The sequence below is a fragment of the Aythya marila genome (assembly GCF_965140915.1).
Source record: "Aythya marila genome assembly, chromosome: 7".
Classification (NCBI taxonomy): Eukaryota; Metazoa; Chordata; class Aves; order Anseriformes; family Anatidae; genus Aythya; species Aythya marila.
The window spans coordinates 12,471,998-12,487,374 of NC_139048.1; positions in this window are offsets into that span (position 1 = coordinate 12,471,998).

A 15,377-nucleotide genomic window follows, 5' to 3' on the forward strand; every position below is an offset into this window, starting at 1 on the left:
TAACACAAAGATTTTCTTGGTGCAGACTTGAATCTTTGAGAGAGGGGAAATACTTTATTCTGAACTCTATGCTGAAAACTAAACCCAGCTGCGTTACTGAAGTTACATTATTTGCTGAGGTTACAAAACCTTCAGCTGACAACTTTAATCATGGATGATAATAAAGTGGAAGTCAAAGGGCTGTTCTTTTGAAGGCACTGGGTAAGCAAGGCAGTCACCGTAACGTGCATCTGGCAACCTGCAGTAACATTTTCTCAGAAAGATCCATCCCAGCAGGAACATCTGAAAACCATAAAATACAGAGATGATTTTGATAAGGGAAGGCTGCATGTTATCACATGTCTCACAAGCTGAACTTCGGACAGAAGCAAATTAATGGGAATCTGAATCACTTTGAAATGAAAAGGCTGAATAATAACAAATTTCCAGGCAGTGATCATCTTGTTGACAAGAAGTGACACACAAGAGCCCTGGCTTTTGGGAAAGGCAATACCTGTGTGCTTTGGGTCAGAAAAGGGATTTTTCAAGCAGAGACATGAAAACAGAGATGGGCATAGCCAGAAGGTTCAGAGCCAAGTCAGAAAATTTGCCAGAAACTGGAAACAGAGGTTACTTAAATAGCTTGCCCCTAAGTTTTCAGTGTTCACTTACAACTGTCTTAGAACTTTTTCAAAAATCATCTGCTAGCCTGAAGTCAGTGTTCAAGCCCTGGTACAAGCAATGCACAACAAATAAAAGCTTCCTTTTCCCTCAGGGTTTTCCCCTGTCAGCTGAGCAGCTAGAGTGCAGCGTACTGACCATCATGCTGCTGTTTCTCCCTTTGATTGTGATTAAATACCTTCCTGGCACGGGAGGAAGGTTGGTTTGCCAAATGAAATCCTCCTGCAGGCAGTGTTATGTGAAAGAGTGATAGAACCACTGTGTGGCCATTACTGAGGAGAACAAGAAATGAAAGAGTAACTGAGTTTAGGAGCTAGATTATATAAAGAGGCTTTCCTCTGCTTCTGCTCTTTAGCTTCTCTGCATATTCCTTGTTTACATCCTTGCCTAGCTGCAGAGACGTAGGAGTCCTGCAGAAAATATCCAATCAACTCTGGCGCCTTGGTGAGCTGCTGCATGGTTGTCGTCTTCATGGTTGTCGTCTTGATGTCATTTCAGTCGTACCAGTGAGTTACAGACCAGTGACACGAGCTGTGCTAGGTGCAGCAGCTGGGACATCTGGGTTCTACCTGCATCAACTGCCAGAGGGTCAGGCATGGTAGAGCTACACGTACGTGATTTCTGCAGGTGATACTGTCAGTACTGCTACTGCTACACCAATAACCGTGGGTAGATGCACCACAGGCTGTATTGTACCATTGTGTTCTTTTGAAGCAGAAATAAATCAGGTGGAAGGACCACAGACCAGCACTGATCCGTTCTGTTATCTGCTGGGCCCTAAATCTTCTCTTTGTTTATCCTTCAACAAACAGATTTTGGTTGGAATTAGCATATCACCTGTGGTTTTGTATGGCAAAGGTGTGTCTGGCTGGAGATTTGCTTGCAGAAGCATGATCGCTAATAAAAGGTGGGAGGCTTGGAGAGGTGTGGGGGAATGGGAGCATGCAGAAAATAACCCCGGATGGTGCTGGATGCTGCTTTTAACCCACATAAGAAGAAAGCTACAAACCAAAAAGTGCTCTAGATTAAAGAGCAGTGAGGGATCATAAAACCGATTGAAAAACATTTGTTAATGAGCAGCCAGCTATGAATTTCAACTTCTACAATATAGTTCAAATATTTACTCTCATTCTAGCTATTGATGGGGTGACTAACTACTCTGTAGCCTCAGCCATAGCTTCCAGCTTTTACTTTTTTATATAATTAACACAGAGGCAAGGCAAAAAAAAAAAAAAAAAAAAAAAAAAGGAATGGCTGGAGACTGAGATTTTAACTGTAATATCTGTTTTTCAAGTGGTTTCTGAAGAGAAGCGTCGAGAAGTGTTGTGTTTGCTGAATACTGTGGGTCTGATCTGTAGTTTTGCTTCTGTGGTATCGTTTGTGTGGTCAGGAATTCTGTGCCAGGCTGTCAGATATGGGTGTGAAACTTGATCTGAAGTGCTAGCCTATGGAAGGAAATCCACAAATGCTATAATTATGTAACAAGATACAGGCTAAAAGGCACTGTGAGATAGATAAATAAATTTGTATTTTTTATTTAAGCATGAAAATATAAAATAAAAATATAAAATGTAAAATATACTATATATTATTTATACTAACATGTAAAAATATATAAAATCCAAGCATAAAGTCCTTAAATCTCATAAGATATAAAGATCTTTACATAACAACAGAAGCTGAGCAAGATAGACCTTGTACCTTGCGGCCAAGATCGTAAAGAAAATTCTTGGTGTGGCAGGAGGTTGGATCAGAGTTTCAGCCTGTGCCAGCTTTCCCCCAAACAGAGCGAGGACCAGCACTGTCACACAGATTTCCACCACAGAGCAGGCAGCACACTGCAGTTTTCTGTCTCCAAAGCCTTGCAGTGACCAGGCTGAACAAAGTGACTGCTGTGCTCCTTGCAAAGCTAGCAAAGACGGAAGGGAGTCTTTTTGTAAGCAATCAATTCGCCTTAAAAGTCAGAAGAAAAATATGTTCTAGAGGAAGACACCTATAACATCGTCTGTGGGAAGAGACGTTAGCAGACTGAGTCACCTGCAGTTCCGCTGAGCTCTGTGACTCCTTTACTGCTTGTTCCTGAGGGGTTCTCCTGGAGTCAAGGACGGCTAAACATGCTCCGTGCTGGCATTTGTACCTCTTGATACAACAGCTTAAAGCTTGTTGGCTTTGGTGTCTCCATCATGATCTGAAGGAGGTGGAAATCTGATGTAATCATTCAGCCCATCCACCCTGTTCCATTTCCTAAAAAAACGGCTGATGAATTTGAAATGGCTTAAGCTTGGAGGTTGTCATCACATGAATCTTTTTTAAAGACTTGGGAAGAAAAAGATACTGCACTGCTACACAAGTGATATAGAAACTGCAACCAAATGCACTACTGTCTAGTTTGATGTTTTCTACCACGAGCTTCCCTTCCCACTGTTGAGGACAAAAGCATTTGTCCTGCTTTCAGATCTGTAGATCAAAGCTTCCGTGGATGTAGGATTGAATTTGGGGCATGAACTTATGAGTTGTATTGCTTTGAAGACCTATAGAGCTCTCTTATTTTTCAGGATGCAATAAAAATGAAATATTTTCCTTACTTTCTCACATATTTTCCATGAACCCTTGCCACAAACCCCATGTGCAGTATAGACTATAGCAGCTTTGGATGGGTACTTAGGCTTTCATAGCCTTTTTGCTCACTTTAAAAAGTACTTTGGAGCCAGTACATCAGTCTTTTATTCCAGGTCCAGCTTTTTATTGGTGCTGTAAACTGCGTAAGTCTTATCAGCAGCCATCTAGTTCTTCATTTTATCAGTTGATCCTGAGCTGAAGCAATCACAGAGTAACAGGATGGTTTGGGCTGGAAGGAACCTTAAAGATCACCCTGTTCCCATCCCCTGCCACGGGCAGGGACACCTCCCACCAGACCAGGTTGCCCCCAGTGCCATCCAGCCTGGCTGTGAACACTTCCAGGGATGGGGCATCCACAGCTTCTCTGGCAACCTTTTCCAGTGATTCACCACCCTCATAGTGAAGAATTTCTTCCCAATATCTAATCTAAATCTTCCCTCTTTTAGTTTAAAACTTACTCCTAGTCCTATCACTCCACTCCCTGACAAAGAGTCCCTCCTCAGCTTTCCTGCAGGCCCTCTTTAGGTACTGGAAAGCTGCTGTGAAGTCTGCCCAGAGCCTTCTCTTCCCTAGACTGAACAACCCCAGCTCCCTCAGCCTGTCTTCATAGGAGAGGTGCTCCAGCCCTCTGATCGTCCTTGTGGTCCTCCTCTGGACCTGCTCTAACTGGTTGGTGTCCTTTTTATGCTGAACACAGTGCTCCAGGTGGGGTCACATGAGAGTGGAGAGGGGAAAAGTGACGGAGACACAATTTCTACAACACAGAAGAACGTTTCCAAAGAGGAGGCAGCCCTGAAGAAGTGTTACTGGCTCTGCATGGGACTACCTCATTCTTTACTTCAGTCATTTTTACGGTGTGAGACAGAAGGGTCTCCAGCCTCAGTACTGAAAACACGTACGAAGCTTCCAGCTGCCACGGGAGGTGTGTTCTGGAGACTGATTCGACCAAAAGGCTCATGTCCTGTCTTGTGTTCCCAGTCCTGCAGGAGAAGATCTGCAGTCTTCCAGCCATGTGTATTGGATAATAATATTTTATGCCTCTGGAATGTATCTGCTAATAAAGGAGTGCCATTTAAATCAGGGCTTTGCAAGCCTGTACATGGCAGGGGAGGCTGCGTGCCCCAGGAAAAGCAGGTGCAGTAAGACAGAATTGAGCCTTTCTGAGGACCAGCGTGGCAAATAAATAGAGGCAGAAGTAGGAATAAAATCAGTTTCACATGACTCCTTGCCTCAGGCAGTTGTAGTAAGTGGGATGATGTTGCCCTTTGTTCTGAAAAAAAGATCTATAGTTGCTCCATTATAATATGCAGTGTTAATGCGGATCTTAACAAATGCAACAGAAGCAAGCACAATCCAGCCCTATGCTATGAGAAACCGTCTCTTACCGATTCAAAACTCATTTGCAATAGTCTGATAAACGTGTGTTTGGAAGTTAGCTGATTTGTGGTCGGGAAGCACCCATAAAGTGGTGCTTCCCTGGAAGTCTTCAAAAGACGTTTAGATGTAGAGCTTAGGGAAATGGTTTAGTGGGGACTGTTAGCGTTAGGTCAGAGGTTGGACTCGATGATCTTGAGGTCTCTTCCAACCTAGAAAATTCTGTGATTCTGTGATAACAAGAAGCTGATTAAGGCAGAAGTATGGAATCTCTTCTGATCGATGGCAATAAACATAGCTCACAAGGTGTTCCCTCAGAAGGAGTGCCTCAGCAGCCCATCCAGGACTTATCATTCTGTTTACTTTGGCAGTGAAAAGAGAGCACCACCCTGAAATGCTTGAGAGCCTAATCACTGGCAGGGCCTTCCTAGCGACGAAGAGGAAGGAGCATGTTGCTGGAGAATTTAGCAGACATCACCTCTGGGACAGAAATCTTGAAGAGCTTTTTTGGTCTTCCATTCAAAGTCTGAATCAGGAAATTTGCTGAATGGCCTCAGCCTTCATCATGGGTGGGCTCTAGAGGGACAGCCAGAACCTCTCGGGATCTGCAGAGCACAGCTGTTCTGATGTGTTTTTACAAAACCACATTTATTTATTTATTTTTACATCAGAAGCATGGCTTCATAACCTTGATACTTCTCCTAGAAAACTTACTATTTTAAAGGAAATATTTTCTCAAGTCCCTTCAGCCCAAGACAGATTAACTGAGGATTAGAGCCAATAATGTGAAAATCTCATCTTTAAGTCACTGTAAAAGTGATTCAGAGAAAGGACTTGCACCAGATTTTACATGTTCCAAGTGAATGTATTCACCGCTGGGCTGCCCTTCTCTTGCTTCTCCATGGAACATGTAATGCCTTGATTTCCATTTGACATAGATTTAGGCCAAGGGGAGGCTCTGACCCCTTCAATATTAGTCACCTGTGTTAATTAGCAGATCTCCTGTCATGATTAGACAGACAGGAGCACATCTACGAGCTCAGCATGCAGCAGAATTAGAATTCATGTGCGTTTCCCAGCTTGTCTTTATTTTTTGTCATCCTCCCTAGTCTTCTCCAACATTTGTGCCTAGGGTAACATTTAACCTCCCTCGTTTTTGATACTAGAAAAAATGCACTCAGGAAATGACACCACAGCCGTGCCCAGCACAACTCCCTCATATAATGCTGTAGTAGTGCTGGATGGTATTTGTTATCTGAGTTGGTCAGAGACTTCTAACGTTCTTCTATATAAGACAATTTATTACTCTTGAATCTTAGCTAGGTAAACCTAGCAGAAGTGAGTGAAAACCAAGTCTCAGGATTGTACATGAAATGTGGGTTTTTAAGTGATTTTATTTGCTTGTTAAAGCAGTGAAAATAGAGATATAAAAGCTTTGTGCTCTCACCTCCCTCTTATTGTAAAGAATGATCCCAGAAAAATATTCCTGGGGAACAATACCCAACTGTTACCATCATTCAGGTCTGAAAAATCAACTGTCTTGTACTTACCATAGCTGGTTTTAGTTGGATCTGCCTCATTTAGCAATGGTTTTCTTCAAGTTCTGCCCAGAACCAGACTACAGCTTGAGAACGTTAGGAGGTAGTTCCCAAACAGGGTTTATTTAAACAAATATTTTTGGACGAAATTCATTATTTTCTTGATTTGATGCTTGGTGTGAGGGGTTTTCATTTTAAGTGATTAAAAGATACTTTGAAAAGTTGTTTTAAAAAGCTTTGGTATTTTCTTTGTTAAAAACCGTTTAACTTGGTGAAAACTTATATGCCCAGTAATTCTCCTTGCTGCCCTGGGAAAAAAGAAAAAAGAAACAGAAATCTTCACACAATCTGCAGTAATGGTGCTGGAGTACAAAACCTGGGTTCAGGCCATTGTACTTAACATCCTTTTGTTTTCTAATTGAATCTTACTAAAAAGGCAGTTTCATGATCAATGTACACATGGGCACAGGCAGGCAACCACACACAGACACGGTGCAGGGACTGCAAAAGAGCCTGTCGTGTGCAAACATAGGAACTGAAAAGCTTAAAGACTTGTATTAGCTTTTCTTTTATGTGTGGTTTGTTTGCTTGGCTGTTGTTTTTGTTTCATTTGGCTTGGGTTTTTATGTTTTTTTGTGTGTTCCCTAATGTGACAGACTGGCATGCCACGTAAATGGGGCACAGTGAAGAACTGTGTTAATAAAAGAGGCTGAACTTAAATCATTTACTTTCTATCCTGGCTCCAAAATTACCAGGTACTTTCCATGTGTTAGGAATCCTGCAGAAGTATATTTGCAGAAGTATCCTTGCCTTGTCTACCTGACATGCTGTGTGTTTTGTGGTTTTGACATGTTTTCTCTGTTCTGGTGCAAGAGTTTTCAGGCTTTTTCAACTCCCAGATGTCTGAAGATTTTCAGGGGAAGGCTTGTGTGACAACAGAGCGGATGATAAGGAGATCTACTCTTGAAAGCAGAGTTAGATCTTGAAAATATTTCAAAATGGACATTAGGAAAAACTTTACTGTAAGTGTGGTCAAACAGTGATGCCCCGTGCCTGTCAGTGTTCAGGAGGCACTTAGATGATGCCCTTAACAACATGCTTTGACTCGTGGTTAGCCCTGAAGTGGTCAGGCACTGGACTTGGCCTTTGTAGGTCCGTTCCAACTTAACTTTTTCCTTCCCTTCCCTTCAGCCACCCTCCCATGTGTTTCCCATCCTGCTAATGAGAATCTCTCCCACCGAGCAGGAGGTGAGTAGCTGCAAGCTGTGGCTGAGCCTGCCTGAGGTTTTCCACCAGGACTTGTTACCAATGGAGGTTTTAAATTTTCTGTCAAGAGGGCAGCTGGAAATCATACTTATTCACCAATACTCAACAGTTTCTGAGGCAGATCTCTAAGATAAGTGTCTCAAGCTTTTGTTCTGCGTGTACTGTTGCCCTGCATATTCTCTCTGTGTTGCTTTTTGTGATGGTGCTTAAAGCTGCAGGCTTTGGACCAGCATCTGGAAGAAGTGGTTGAATTGTTTGTTTGAAGTACTGATTGCTTGAAATTTTGGCCATGGGTATGGCTGGTGAGCAATTCACAAATCAAATCTTGTTTTTCTGGGGGCTGCCAGATATTTTTTTTTAATTGTTTTTGCTTGTTGCCAGTTCTTTGTAAACACTTTGCTTTGTCTTTTCCCCTCTATTTGTATTGGCAGAACCACAGGCAGGTCATCTGGCATTGGTTTTGTCCCTTTGCTGCCTGGCTGGCTGAACCATTTGACATGCAGGGTTAGCAAATAATGTAATGTGTTTCCTTGGGAAGAGTTTTGGACCAATTGGCACCAGTGCTAAAACCGGAGAGAAGTCTGTGAGCGAGCTTGCAAGCAGTCAGAAGTTTTCTAAAAGTTAAGGGATAGGAAATTATTGATACTGGAAGTTGGACTTTACAGTCTCTTAAATAAAATACTCAGGGACTGGTTTCCTTTGTCTTTGACCAAGCACATTGGGCAGTGGGCTGGCCGTGAGTACCTAGCAGCATCAAACAAGAGGCTCAGTGCAGCTCGTGGCTCTGTTGCTGTCTGCAGCATGTGCTGAGGACAACTCTTACCTGGAGGACAGCAAAAGGGATTATTCATCATCGCAGCACTAAGGAGAGGAGTCTCGTGGATGAAAGTTACATAAACTCCCAAGGACACCCCTCAGAGCAGCAGTGATCAGGTCCTTCTGCTTCACAGCTCTGTTCCCTGACAGATGCTGTGGTTTTCTGCCCAGCTGTGGTTTGCTGGCTTCCTGATTGCCTCGGGTGAGGCAGAGCAGGAGACACAGAGGTGACAGCAGGTCACATTTGCAAATGAGTCTGTTGACATCCCAGCCTTGGTGCCTTCTGAGGTGAGTCTGATGTGTGTGGTAACTCTGGGTTCTGCCAGCCCATCCCTGCTGCATGGCCCGTCCTGTACCAAGATGTAAAATGTGCCCGAGCATCGGCGCACACAGAAGGCTGCAAGGACAGGGGGACTTTAAGAGGCCAGCGGTGTGTTTTGTTTGGACCTGCCTGTCACCACAGCCCACATCATCAGGAGCAGTCCCAGACGCACAGGACAATGTGTACGCCCATTGTGCAGAGCACCTGGGTGGAGTTACAGCCCTCCTGTCCTTGCTGTGGGCTTGGCTTTGGGCAGAGGCCACCAGAACTCATTCCCCACCAAACAGCCCAGTCCCTCCATTCTGGACCAGCACAGTTCAGTTTATCCTGCACTGTTACGGATCAGTGTTTTATCCCAGTCCGTATAAATCCAGAAGGAGAGAGGAAAGATGGTCCTTAGCTGTACAGCTTTTATATGAATGAGTACAAACAGCCAAGATGTCTTCTCCTGATCACTGAGCTCTCTTGGGACCTGGCAGATTGTGTTAGCAATGTGTTTGGTTTTTTTGCATCCTGACGTTACTCATCTCCCAGCACCCTAAAGAAACGATCAGATCCCCAGGGGGCTGTTATTCATGCCCGAGGTTACTCACGATGAGTTTCTGAAGGGATGTGCAAGCCGTGGGCTCGGGGCGTTGAGTCAAGGCGTGACTCAGGAGGCTCTGGTTGGTTCTGAGCTGCCTGGCCCAGTGTGCAAACCCAGGCACTGAGGGAGCTGCAGTTGCTACCCAGAAATAGGTGTTGCTGCTTCTTCCCTATGTGAAGCACCTTTGTGTGGGCCTGCAATATTCCAGCCATATTCATGGCTGATTCACTAGCCATGTAATTTATGTGTCAACTGACAGCCCAATACGCACCTTATCCTGTGCTGCACAGATCCCTCTGAGGTTGGAGATAACAAGCTGTCATCATTTGGCTGTTTCTAAACCACGAACATACCTTCAGCTGCTAGCAGACAGCCATGGCGGGGTTCAGCTTTGAGGCTTTTTATCTTTGGGCTCAGCTTGCAGAGGGCAAAGTGATTCAGATTTGCCGTAGCACAGCCCACTTCCAGGTGCAGTGAATGCGCAGTGTGGACTTCTCCCTCATCTTCCCTGCCTTTGCAGTGTCAGCATCAGCTGCTGTAAACTTTTGGAACATTTCATAGGTCTTTGCTCAAGTCTGTTCTCAGGCAGGGCTTTATAATTCAGCAGTCATCTCCAGATTAGCTCAGAGGAGCCTGAAGATAGCTCTGTTGCGTTGTGTTGCAGTGAGCCAGGTAGCTGCAGCACCTCACTCTCAGTGGCTCTGAATACCTGAGGCAATCGCTGGCCAGTACGAGGTGAGGTTGCTCAGGACCTCTCTAAATTATGTCCTTGATGTTGACACTTGTGCATTAGGAACCTCAGTGAACTTGAGTGTGCTTCACTGGGCAGATTTTACCAGCATCTTCAACTTCATTTTCTGCTACATTTCCACTTTTAAATGCAGAGTCAGTGCTCTCAAGATGTGATCTATTTCCAGTTTCCTTTTAAGGCACCTCAATGCCATCCCTCCAACCCCCTCCCTTTTTTTTTCTTTCCAGTAAGAAATTGGCAACATGACTCATGAAGAGCAGTTCCACAAACACTTTGTTGTCAAGAAACCTTAAACCAATATCTTTGTCACTGACCACACTGTATAGGTTAAAATACTGCAATTTTCTTATTTTATCAAAATTGCTCTGACTACTTCTTCTGTTTATGCATATAAATATTTATGCATATATGTATAAGGAAAGCTGTAGGACAAAGGTAAATAGGGAGAGAATTCCTACAGTGCTGAGGGCATTGCTTTAGAATTTGAGGTCCCACCTCTTGCTCCAGCAAAGTGTGTGTGCCAGTCCAGTGAGCCCCAGTGGGTCTTACAGACCTACAGTAGCCTACTGCATTCAGTCCTTTCCTTGAACTGCTTCTGTCTGTGAGCAGCCAGGATATGCCTGAAGCACACATCTGTGGTGCTGGAAGCAGATGTAAAATGAGATCACTGAACTGCAGGGTGGAAGTAGAGTTGATAATAAGAGGGATGGTAATGCAACGTTTTGAAGAGCATGAAGGTCATAAGCCAAAGCCACTTCTGTCCTTTCTGTCAGGTCAGAAGCCAAAGCAGTCCCAGGCTGCTGAGGTCCCTGACAGCTCTACACATCTTAATGGCTTCATTAGCACATGTGGCTGGATTAGACAACTGAATATCCTTTGATTAGTGCACAGAAAGATTTCCTCCACGCTTCATATCTGACTAAAGACAAATATAAATACAAGTTCTGGGATTTAAGAGATGCTTTGATGAATTCTGAAGAAGTTTTGATCCCCTGTAAGAAACCGAGGGCCAAGCCTTTGTGTAGTGCTTTATACCAGCTGTGTCTCTCAACACCTTCAGAAATTTCCAGTATGAGCAGAGTATGATCTTGGCTGGACACAGCTACAGTTTCTCAAAAGGTCTGTGCAAAAATAGATATGAAGCCTCAAGTTCTCTCCCTTGCAGCAGTATGAGTCTGACAAAGTCTGTGTAGGGTAAGAGAAGCCTTGGTGAATTCTGAAAATGTATAAAGAAACACAGAGCACCAAATGACACTGCCGTGTTCAGGAGGAGAAAAATCTTCACACAAGGCATAGGTAAGCTGTGAAACTTTGCTGTACAACACTGGGCATGCTAAAATGTTGTACAGAGTCAAAAAACTAATTGGACAAATTAACGGAAAAAACACCCTCATGGAATGATTGCAAAATTTCTGCCTTTGACTAAAGAAGTCTCCAGCGAACACCAGGAGCATATCTGCATGTGCTCGACTCATTCACCCAGCCCGCCCATCGCTGTTGATATGGGCCATGGTGGGACACAGCTGTGAGCTGGATGGAGTTTGTCTTCAACCCGCCGTGGCTGCTTTTCTGCTTCCATGGTAGACATGGAAGAAATCTTGTTTCTTACTCAGTTTGGTGTGTTTCGTTTGATTTCGGTATTTACTGATAATGCTGTCTCCTGAATAGAGCATAAATGTCTGTGGGGGCTGCAAGCAGTTCAGGGCACTGACTTCTGTTTTCAGCCTGTTTGTACCAGCTGGAAGTTTGCTCCAGCGTATGCAAGCAGCAAAATAGGATTCGCTCACAGCCAGCTTTGCAGAGATATCGGCAGGTGCTGCGTAATAACGTTCTGCAAGAAAATGCCAGAACAGGTGAGATTCGTGTGTTAAAATGCTCAGATCATGTATCAGAAAGCCCTGCTGTAACAGTTCATAAGCCTTCACTCCTTTGTCTGTCTGGGATCTAAACAGTTAATCTACCTGAGCAAATAGGTAGGAACATTCTTGCTTTCAGTGAAGTTTGACTCCTGGAGGCAGATTTTTTTTTTTTCCAGTGAGTTCAGATAATTGGAAGGGTAGGGTGAGGCAGGAAACCACGACACACCTTTGTCAGGACTTGTTTAGGAGCAAGGGATAGAAAAGCCCAAGAAGGATGAGAGTAAAACAGGTTAAATAAAGAAGAGGTGAACATTTCTGGATGATCACTCCGATTCCACGCACCTCTGGAGGCACATAATATAAGGTGTAGGTGGCAAATTTTATAGGAAACAGTTGAGGAGAAAAACAGACTTTCAGTTCAGTAACCAAAGCATACCAGGTAAGTTACATTATTTAGAAAAAAAAATAGGAAGAAAAATATCCTTTATTTTCTGTTTTGTTTTATTTTATTTCCAGATTCCTTGCAGGATGCTGTGTTCTCAGACAAAATAGAGGAGGTGTTATGTTTCTTCTGTGGGGGAATACAGTGTAAAATTAGAATTGTATAACAGCTGGGTTTTCTGGGGTTGTGTTTGTCACAGACTATAGCTCTTTTAAAAAGAGCATTAAGTGCAAGGAGTATATCTTGTGGGAGATAAGAAATGTGAAGCCAAGTTCAATGTAATTTTTAATATGTTTTGTGAAACCACCATGCAAATAGATAAAGGTAACTGAATGCTCTCCATTGCGCAAGGGCATTAGTGTGGTGAAATGCGGATCATCTGCTGGCTGTTTTTAAATCCAAGGGGATCTGAAATGTGCTGGAAGAATAATGACTGTAAATTTAAGCTTCAGGTGCTGGTTGCGGGCTGTAATATAAAGGAATAAGTCCTGAAAATGCCAGGAGCTACTTTGGAGTGAAAGTCCATTTCGCCACAGACAAGCTTTGCTTTGTCTCAGGCAACTATTTATCAGCACTGAGTCACTGATTACAGATTTTGGGCCACATCTTGTCATAGAAGGTTAGTTACAAGGCCCTGTAAAAGTGTTTTTGAAGCTTCATCACAATAAGCCAGAGAAGTCTGATTTGAGAAGTGCTTTGAATCCTTTCTGCAGCTGGTCTGGCAGCTTGAACACAGTGACATGAGGTAGAAGCCCTGCCTTCTGTTCCTGTCTTTGGACTGACTTGTAGTGAGGCTTTGGGGCTGTTACTTGTCCTACAGCACATCCACGCTTTGGTTGTGTGCCTAACCTGCTTCCCTGGCACTAGCATCGTCTGAGGGAATCTACTGAGTGAGCAGACGTGGGGACCTGGTTTTGTTGATTCGGTCCTGACTATGTCGCTGTTGGTTGAGTGACTGGAAGTGGAAGAAGTAGCGTTAAAGCAGAGTGAGAAGGTCAGGGTCCAGGTAGAGCTTAGGGAAATGGTTTAGTGGGGACTGTTAGCGTTAGGTCAGAGGTCGGACTCGATGATCTTGAGGTCTCTTCCAACCTAGAAAATTCTGTGATTCTGTGATTCTAGACGTGGGACATGGGGTGAGGGAGAGCTAAGGGGGCATTTTTTTAACCGGTTCTGTTAGCCCTAGGACAGCAGCACCTGAAATGCACCCGTAGAGGATTTGATGTGGTGGCAGGCAGGGCATTTGCTTCTAACGCTGTCAGTGACGTGGTTTGGAGGCATCTACCGAGTCTCAGAGTATTTGTGATCAAAGGGTTCCTCTGACATTAAAAATTATTAATCTCAGCACCTGCTGGTGCCTTTTTCTCCTAAAGGAGTGTCTCCCAGCAGGAGCCATACTAATAGAGGGAGGAGAGTGCTGAAGGGATGTGCTGTGAGAGTAACAGCAGTCAGACAGGATAAGTGGAAGGCTGTTACAGAGGAACAAAGAGATCTGAAATGTACCTGCTTTCATTTTTCCACCAAAATAACTCTTCGTGGCTATAAAATAGTTTTTCCCTTCCCATTTGAGAAGTGCCTGTAATAATCTTAATTGCCATTGCACACCACTAATACCTAGCTTCTGAAATAACACGGGGAGTTTGAACGTCCCATCCCAGGCTGCCTTAGCATCCTCGCCAGTGCGCTGTGCTGCACTCAGCTGGAGCAGCAGCGTTGGGCTTACGTGGAAAGCACACATCTAAATGATCCCTCCTGGTTCCTTGTGCAAATTCCCTGTTTTTGGGAGTGCCACGAGCACGTTTCAGCCCCAAGCTTGTGTTAAACCAACCTGAGTGTTGTCCTGTCTTAAACTGTCTGCGCTGTTGGAGACCGATCCCACATCACAAGCTCCTGCTTGTCGCTCCGAGATAATTGCCGGTGACTCCTCCGATTCCACAGCGCCGCTGCTTTACCTCAGACATTGCCCACAGCTACGTCTTCCTGAACCCAGTTAGGAGGAGCTGGTGAAGCGAGCCAGTCCTGGCAGATAGTGGGAGTCAAGCTCGGTCAGCCTGCAGGAGCCTGGGCTGCCTTTCGCATTCACGTGGCAAAGACATGCGCAAGATCAAAATTCTGCTTGGTATCAGAGCAAGGTGCCTTTTCTCAAGGAAAGGCGAGGACACAGAAGATGTGTGCGCTCAGGGGTGGTACTGGCCTCCTCCCAGTGCCAGAAAGAGGAGTTCTGCAGCTACAAGGCAGGAGGAAGCAGTTTCCAAACATAAAGCTGTAGTGCTGACATCCCTACAGCAGCTTTTGGCATCTGGTTTTGGGGAAGAAGCTGCAGAGGTGCTTCCCCTGTTGATGCAATCAGGAGTAGCAGAGATTGCCTTTCCTTGGAGGGAATGGCCGGGAAGCTTCCCTTGCAGGACCGGTGTCCTGCTGAAGGCAAAGCTCTCGTAATGCACGGAGCTCTGCCTAGGAGTCAGCCCCCTGGCTAGTCCCTTGGAAATCCCCAGTACTAGCAAACACTGCAGGGGTTGGGTCGTGTCCTGCTGCCAAGGCTGTGTAAGGACCTGGATGGGGCTTCAGGAGCTGCTCAAAGGCAGCTCTCAATATCTGAATCCGAGCTTCAGATATTCCTCCGTATTCCTGCCTCGTGTCCTTGTCTGTTCATGGGTAGGAAGCATAACATCGAAGGTGGTCCTTGGCAGATGCTTTGCAGGAGGGTAAGGTGGAATCACGAGGACCAAGCCCAAGTGGCAGCTCAACTGGGGGGCCTTGGGTTCTGCCTCAAGCTGGACTCTGGAAACTTGGAAAGAATTTTGCCCCAAACATTTTCAGACTCAGCCTGTTCAGTGTGTAGTTTTCTGTACAGTTGGGCCTTCAGCTTTAAGGAGTCATCAAATGCAGAGGAGAGTTTTTGCCTATTATCACCTTCTGTGTGAATTAAAATTTCTTCCTTCCCTGCATTTGCAGCTACACAACATGAAATATTATCTTAGTGAGACTAGGAGTGAGCAGCTATATATTGGCTTCTGGCAGGAGTGTTTTCTTTTTGCGCTGATGTTTCCTTTTTCACAATCATAATGTTTCTTTCTGGTATTTCTGCCTTGGCAGACACTCATACCTGTGCCAGGGCTAGTAATTGTGACTAGGGAGGGATCCAAG